Source organism: Hipposideros armiger, unplaced genomic scaffold (genome assembly GCF_001890085.2).
Source record: "Hipposideros armiger isolate ML-2016 unplaced genomic scaffold, ASM189008v1 scaffold_45, whole genome shotgun sequence".
NCBI classification, from domain to species: Eukaryota; Metazoa; Chordata; class Mammalia; order Chiroptera; family Hipposideridae; genus Hipposideros; species Hipposideros armiger.
This window is the reverse complement of record NW_017731395.1, coordinates 786,899-794,112: the sequence shown is the minus strand read 5'-3', so window position 1 is coordinate 794,112 and position 7,214 is coordinate 786,899. Positions and strand designations below refer to the sequence as shown.

General features: G+C 42.0%; 1 long non-coding RNA gene across 1 annotated transcript; it reads left to right on the top strand.

Annotated features, from left to right (window-relative positions):
* The first annotated feature begins 929 nt into the window (after window positions 1-929).
* On the top strand, window positions 930-2,419 carry LOC109381184 (uncharacterized). Its single transcript, XR_002123654.1, has 3 exons — window positions 930-1,078; window positions 1,242-1,314; window positions 2,231-2,419. It is a non-coding gene; the product is annotated as an uncharacterized LOC109381184 (long non-coding RNA).
* Window positions 2,420-7,214: the final 4,795 nt, after the last annotated feature.

The following is a 7,214-nucleotide window of genomic DNA, read 5'->3' as shown; positions in this document are numbered from 1 at the left end:
TTCAATTCCTTTAATTTTGTATTGGAGTTTGATGTGATCTGGGAGAGGGACAGTCCAGGTGGGTCAACACCTCAATACACAAAGCTGTGCATGGAGCCCCTCCACCCCCCCCTCCCACCCCTCATGTGACCATTCTAAGAAAGAGGGCTTCTGCTTCCCAGGAGAGCTCTGGGCACTAAGCACAACACCTGCTGACACTAACTGGGGAACGTTAAGGTAATTATTTACCTATTTTATTTATGCTCTTGTCTCCACCAACAAAAGATTTTAGCCAAGGTGAATTACTTAGTCTCTGATATCCTCAATTTCCTCATTGGTGAAAAAGTGATAATATATCCCAAAATATAGTTTTGAAAAGTGGTTTCCAAGCTTCCTTCATCTTGATCCCCAAAATAGAGGGCTGGGCAGCTCTCCCTATCTGAATCCACCTATTTTATTTTCTATACTGACTAATTGCTCTTGCAAGGCTTTGGTGTCTTCTTACTTAACCTACTATATGCTGGTTCTTGTGGCTCCAGTTGTGACCTGAAGTCTAAATGGCAGGTTAGTTCCAGTTTCTATGTGTCTTAATTGAAGAGAGGAAAAGAAAAGGCAGTGGCAAAGAGAACAAACAGTAAAATCCTATTAGCACAGTCTAAGCTATATATAAGTTCCCCTCAGGTCATGTCTCTACCTCTAGTCCAATCAGAAGTTGACTGGAAGGGTCATAAGGCATAAACAGGTCTACCTAGGCCCGATCACAGGGGCTACAGTCTGGGAAGGGATTTCAAAGAAGGANTTCAGCATCTTAGCTGTAGAGGGCAGTGTCACTGGCTCTCATGTGGGATCCAAACCAAGGCCCTGCTGCTCAGAGCTGGCATCCCAAGCCAGCTTTTAACCAATGCTCAGTGGCAGCTCAGCTCAGGCCGGGAATCGAACCACTGTTGCTCAGAGCTCAAAATCTTCAGCGAGCTCTTAACCAACTGAGCCACTCAGCCAGCCCCTGAACTTTTTAACAAATCTTTTTTATCACCCCTACCCAGGACTCCTGATTCTTTGAGTTGCTTGTTACCTCTCATTCCTGAAACAAGGTTCTCAGGTAAAACCAGTTTTCCTCTGAGCTTTCATCATGGCAGGGTCAGATTTCAGCTTTTGTGGGTCTGCCAAGTCCATGGCCGCTTTTCCATCCATTTTCCAGTTTTCAATATATTGATTCCTGTTTCCTCTTAAACGTTTTCTCTCACTTTTTTTTGTTTTTGCAGATTTATGCCTTTTTTTTCTTTCTTTCTTGACTGTCACTGTGGTACAGTTTCAGGAGGAGACTGAAATAAACAGGTGTGTTTATGTAATAGATCTTCTTTTATTACATATTTGACTTGGAAAACACAGGAACTAAATCTGCTAAGTAATATGCATCATCCTTCTGGGTAATGCTATTTTTTTGTCAAAAGCAAACTGTGATGTGAAATAACGAGATTGGCTTTCTGATGTGGCTCATAATCCACCTCCAAAGGCAATTTTAAAATATCAGTGTCAAAATGTTGTCAGCATAGCTNTTTTTTGTCAAAAGCAAACTGTGATGTGAAATAACGAGATTGGCTTTCTGATGTGGCTCATAATCCACCTCCAAAGGCAATTTTAAAATATCAGTGTCAAAATGTTGTCAGCATAGCTGCCTGCTTAAGATAAGTGACTAACCTCCAAGGGGAACTACTTTGTAGGGGACAGCACTCCTTTAGATATTTTAATTCTGGTTTTGTATAACAGTCCATTTTTTTTTTTTTTTACTTTGCTCAGATAATGCTTCAAAAGTGCTATTTAGCAGTTTCTCTTGGGTGTGTTTTGTCATTGAAATCAATGAGTCCACCAGGGAGCTCTGTGACTCTGTAAGACTGGTCATTGAACCGCCTCTATCAAAACCGTTGGAAAATTAGTAAAAACGCATTTTCTTGATCCCCAACTCAGGCTAACTGAGCTTGAGTATCTGGAGGGTTCTGGCCTGAAATTAGATTTTTAACAAGCATCCCAAGAAATTTCTGTGCAGCGTCAAGTCTGAGAACCACTGCTTTCACATGTTATGTAAATTATAGCAACCTCCCCTTCCCCTCTACATCTGTTGGGCCAGGAGCTGGAGAACAAATGGCAGCTCACACACCATGGACCTAAATACTTAACTATCAGTCAATAAAAAAGTCATATGCCAATCTGGAAATTGTTCAAAATAATACCTTGCATTCTCTTACTGTCACAGGACCCCTTCATGACAACCTGGATGGACAGTTACAAATGTAGCATTCTCAGGCTTCCTGAAGTTCCAGACAGAAAGAACGTGGAGACAGGAGGAGAGCTGGTCCCAGGCCCTGGCACCTAGCCTGTGCCCTATCCCCCTTCTCTTCCCATGCCGGCTTACACTGTCACTGTGAGCGACCTCAGGGACACATGTAGAGACAGCCCTACATCCANCCTTTTTTCCTCGTGGACTCCGCCTCCACCTGAGGGAACCCCTGGACCTGCGGGGGCTGGTCCCCCGCAAGGAGCCAATTGGAGGTCAGATCAAACACACAGAGGACAGATCCAAGGAGTCTCAGAGAAGCTGAGCTGAAGCTGATCTGCTACACCTGGACATGGCCCTAACTGTGGACTTCTTGTTCCTAAGGTAACACAGCCCTTCACTGTTTACACCAATTAGAGTCAATGTTTTCTGGTACTTTCTTCCAAAGTCATCCACTTTCTTTACATCAAGCTATGTGGTATTATCTACAACATTGAGACTTTCCATGAAGTTTAGCATTTATATTAACAGCAAAACATTGAAACATAATAAGCATCTATATATTCAGTTCTCTATGAGTTCTTACTGTTTCCTTCCTGAAATACATTTGCATCTCTCTAGGATGGCTAGTAGCTTAGAGTTCTACTTTTCCTCCTCTATAATTCCCTCTGCAGGGCTCTGTCTGTTCCCATGAATGTTGTTTCATGTGTATATTGCTTCCAAGTGTACCTGTTCAACTCCACATCTTGCTTCTCGGTAGTTCTCTTTTTCCAACTCCTCACAGGGGATTTAACTTAGTCTTGAAACAAGCCAAAGTACTATCTCCCTCCAAACAAATACTACCTTATTGTTTCCATCTCGGCCAACGTCAATCATCGTCCATTTCACACTTCCCCTAGGAGTTGTCCGTGCTGTCCTTCATCCAGTCTGTCATCTAATTCTACCAATTCTTCCTCTATGGTACCTCCTAATGTATCAGTTGGGCATATGGGCAGAAAGCAAGAGAAAGGAAATGTGACCACCTCTTGCAAACTGGGAATCGGTTGAAAGGACATTGGCGGCTCCAATACCTGAAGGATGGCTCCCAGATCAAGCAAGAGGCAAGGGGGCTGAGAGCCCAAGCAGAGGAAGAGTTAGATCTCTTCACCTTCAGCCCACTGTAGCTGCCATCATCTCACCTTCAACTCACTCCACACTCCTTTACACCTATTCAAGATCCAAAGTCCTAGGAGAGTATGTCCCGTTTGTCAAAGTGAAGCCTCATGCTCATCCTCCCCTCTCACTCCTACTATCCAGTAGAGAAAAGGAGAGGCTGGCCCCCTTCGAATCCATAGTGGGAGATGAAGAGATGGACACTGACTCACCAAAACCACACACATTAGGGGATTCCCCCAAAAGGGAGACCAAAAACTCATAGAGAAGAGTGAGCATAAAGGGTTGGATGCTCAACAGCCAAAAACCAACTAATGTCCACTAACCATACATTTTATTGTTCTCTTCATTTCCTCAACACAGCTCAAACCCAGATCCCTGTCACTGTGTTTTTTTTGTTGCTGAGTCAGCCACTTATCTGATCTTTCCACCTAATAGAACTGTCTGTTCTCCACGCCCACTTTATTCGTCTTCAGCTTCTAGAATTAGTGGCCTCAAATATGGCCTTAATTTGGAACTCTTCCTTCTCAAGGACCTTTCTTTCTAAACCTGGGCAGCTCATCACCAGATTTCAAGGCCTCTTTCTTATTTTATCTTCAATGTGACCTTTTAATGTTTTCCTAAATTTAATGTTTCCATGTCTGTATTATTTACTCTCAGTATATTTTGCTTGTCTTCTTTTGCTACTGTACTTCCTTTTTCTATTAAGCCCATGCTTAATATTCTTCAATCAATCAATCAATCCTTCTAAAATTGTCTCCTACCAAATCCTATCATTTTTGTGTCACCTCCTAATGCCCAATATCCCTTAATATTTGTGTATGAAGTAGATCAGTGAGCTACAGAACATGAATTGGATAGTAAACTGAGAGGAACAGGAATTGTACCCTACTTCTTGTTGAAGACTAAGCATATGGCAGGATGTGGCAGATACAATTTGCCTCTTAGTCCTACCCACCCCCACTCTCCCACCTCCCACAACCCCAGTCTATCAATACAGCAACTGTCATATTTTCCCAAAATAGTTATAGTACTGTTTTTAAGTAAAGCATTATTTATAATTACATTATTGGGTCTATGGAAGTAGTATGCACAGCTTAGTCACATAGTAACTGTAGCTATATTTCTTTTTTTTTCCCCAATCTTTTTTTTTTCCTCCCTGGAGTTAATTACCTAGGTTTTGTCATTAGTTTAGGCTTATACGCACCAGTCATTAATTTATCCCAAAACTGCCCATCAGATTTCTATAAGCCCTTTCCATATGACCAACCACACAAGGACATCTAAATGGTTTCATGTTTCTTTTGGCAATGTTCTTCCTAGGGCCCCCTCTGACTTCTTGCTCTGGCCTGTGCTATTAGCTTTCCAGGCTGCTACCCAGATGGTGCTTCAGACTGTTGTTTACCATCACCCTGGAAACCCCTCTCATCTCTCNCTCAAGGGCACTAGAAGAAGACGTGACACTCCTGGGTCAGAGACAAAGGACTGTATTACTCATGGCAAAAGCTGTAGGTAGAGTACGAGCATCTATACCAGTTTCCCAAGCCCTTGTTCCCACAAGACAAAATGAAGATGGCCAAGTGGCCCCTCTGCACATAGTGGGTTACATGATAGGAGGAGAATTCTGAGTTTCAAACCTGGCCTTTCTTCCTGAGGGAGACCCCAGTTCTCTCTTCCATGGCTGATCGATATACAGACAAAATGAAAAGATTGTCCAGAGCTAAAGCAGAGAGTGCCTCTGCTCTCAAGATACATGGACATGTGAAAGACTCATGGAGAAATGTCTCCTAGCAGTGATCATGTAGAAGTGTCGAGTTGTTAACCTTTCACCTAGAAAGCAGTTTTATGGAAATGTAACTTTCTGACTCACATAGGTAGGGCCCCTACAGAAAGGTACCTCTGGTATTTAATCCCTCTTGCATGGAATCTTAAGACAGGTCTTCTTTCATACACATTCTTAGACCATCACAGGATGTATAAAGGGTAGAACTTACGCACTATTGAAATATAAGTGGTGAGAGCAGTTTTAATTTTCTTGCTGGCGCTATTATCTTTTAAGTCCTAATAATCTCTCTCATGCACAGACCTTGAGCCTATAAATCTGTACAAGTTCAATTAGCACTGCCATAGGACTTTTCCTCAACAGTGCAAGGCACTGATAAAAGCAAACAATGCAGCTCCAGAATGCTGCTTATTAAGAAGGGAGACGCCCACACAGCTGACGAGAGAATGAAACCCTTTTGATTTTGATGGTGCTATTTCACTGTCTATCATAAACTTAGCAAAGCAGGCCTTCTCTATCCTGCTCTCCTTTTACTGGATATAAATTACCCCTGACAGGAAGTTTTATGTCTAAATTTGTTGACTGTCCTTGTTGGTAGTCTTTAAATTAATATTTATAAGCTGAAAGAGACCTAAAAGGATGCAGCAGTAAAATAGCTAAATGCTCCAGTTGGGTTTGAACTGATTTCCACCTCCTGGACCATTGATCTTTTTTAATTATTCCAGACCCAGGCATCCATTGTCCACGTCATCTCTATGCCTACAAATCAATGGCTTTGGTGGAACTGTGGTGGACAAAATAGGAGTTCAGTCGAGTTAGGCATTGTGCTCCGTGTGATTTTTGAAAAGCTTCAGTAGGCAAGGATAGAGGCAGAAAAACAAGAAAATTACGAATGAGTTAAACAGTGGCTGAAAAACAGTGGTTTAGGAATTGTTCGGATTGGAATTGTGCAATGATGCCTCTTTTTAAATTCTGTAAAAATTCACAGTGTAACCGAAAATGACCTCCAAGTCCAACCATGAAGCTAAAATAATTGTTGAATTTTTGTGTACGTTAGCCTCCCATCATGGAGCAGACAGTGTGGGTTCAATGACTCCATTGCTTAGCCACGTGCTGTAGGCAGCCTGGCCAAGCCCCACAGGGTGACTCTTCAATGGTCTAAGACCACCGAGGTGTCGACACGGGAATGTGACCCAGTCCTGGCCAATGAGGGGAAGCTGAATAGGGAGCTTCTGGGAAATGCTCTCTCACCTTCAAGAGACACGATGAGTGACACTTCTTGGCTCATTGTCACATCTGGAACTAATATGGCCTTCTTGCCACTATGAGGGGAGGAGCTGCCGCGAGCTGGCTGCACCTCAGTGTCTGACATGGCCAAGCGCACAGCAATTGTGACAAATTCTGAAGCTCTGACTGAGAAACAGATACTGCTTTATATCTTAAAAAAAATTAAATTCCCNCACACACACACACACACACACACACACACAAAGATAATGGTTTTAAACAACCTTCTGTCTCCCTTTTCTAACAATTTTCCATAGATTTCACCTTGCCTTAATAAATATCATTCCATATGCTTCTAGTTTTATGACAATGATGGGGAAAGGAAAGGAGAAAAAGGAGATACAAAGTCAGATTATTATTACAGCCGAATGTTGGAAAACCAGCTGGCAAGTTATAATTTACTGCTGTTCATTAATCAGGTACCGCTTAGATCTCAAATACAAAATTTCCTACCTGCACATTCTCGTACAAGGTCAGGAGATGAGCATGATAAAGGTAAGCATTCAATGATAATATACAGTTTTGCACTGTCTGGTAAATTACTTTGTGAATATGTTTTAAAACCTAAGAAATTTTGTTTTGTTTCTCTGTGTCGAGTTTTTATTATAAATTTGCGTATATACCATGAAACTCAACCAAATACTGTAAGAGAAATAATATTTTGATCTTATCCACCTTGGAGAGTAGATGCAGGCAAAGAGGTTGGGGTTTGGGGAGCTAAAAGGAAGAAGTAGAGTGGCA